The following is a 1162-nucleotide window of genomic DNA, read 5'->3' as shown; positions in this document are numbered from 1 at the left end:
TTAAACTGCCTTCACAGTAAATATCTGCAGACTTTTTTCTTTTTAACCTTAGGAGCAATTTCTTTCAACTCAATTGTTAGTGTAAGTCTGCTGGGTTACTGCTGCAGATTATTGTAGCTTTTTATTAGGCTTAATATATTGTGTCTTAAATTGCAGTGACTGAAGTAGAAACCTGTTGTATTATGCACACTGGAAGATATAATCCACTGAAGAATACTCTAACATTATTTTTATTGTTGTATTTGACTTCTAGCAATGCTTCTTGACTTTTTAAACATTTATTGCCTGCAGAACATGCACCTTGTACATCTGCTTCATGTCTAGATCAATAGTGATTAATATTTAATAATGTAAGGAAACAGGAACAATGTTAACCCTGTTTCACAGACTGAAACTCGTTACTACAGTGTGTTTTGTATATTGGGAACATAAATTCTTGAAAAAGGAATTTGACCAATGTAAGGTTGGGTGTATGCCTGCATGGCCAGTGCTACAGGATTAGAGTAGGAAACAGGCTTTACATGTTACCTGTTGTCAGCAGTTGGCAGTTTAAAGAGGTTTTCTGTTCTGCATCCAGCCTGTCATGTTTAACAAGTGGTGCACGTGGAGGGTACAAGTCAGGGAAACTGTGAATTGCTAACTCTTGCCTGGATAGACTATATGAGGAACTATTCTATACTTGCTGTATTATCTTTTGGGCATTCTTTCCCAAACATCTTCCACTATGAGTAGACAAAATACTGGCACAGAGAATGTTTTGGTTTTAATTCACTGTGACTGCTACAATATAATTAAAACTAAGCTTACAAGTAAAGTATCAAGGAGTAGGCTCTCCAGCTGATACTGTGCAAGGCAACAGCATCTATTTCAAAGACACTGAAGTTTAAACAGATGAGTCAGAAATTGTAGGAGAGTGGGATATAATATTCAGATCAAGAGAGTGCAGTGTAGCTTGTTAACATTATGTTAAATGCTGTACTTAATTTACTGTTGCAGTATGACTCAACATCTGCTGTACTCTTTGCCTTCCTGTACGTATTCAGGGACTCCTTAGTGTGCCATGCTTTTCTAAGTCACCCTCCATCAGCAAGGGGAATGGGTCAGCTTCGTCTGTGATACTCGTCTTTCTGACTGAGACAAGGTTTCACCTTATCTGTGAAAG

This window comes from Nestor notabilis, unplaced genomic scaffold (genome assembly GCF_000696875.1).
Source record: "Nestor notabilis isolate BGI_N333 unplaced genomic scaffold, ASM69687v1 scaffold22007, whole genome shotgun sequence".
Taxonomy (NCBI): Eukaryota; Metazoa; Chordata; class Aves; order Psittaciformes; family Psittacidae; genus Nestor; species Nestor notabilis.
The sequence above is the reverse complement of the archived record's forward strand: the minus strand, read 5'-3'. Positions refer to the sequence as shown.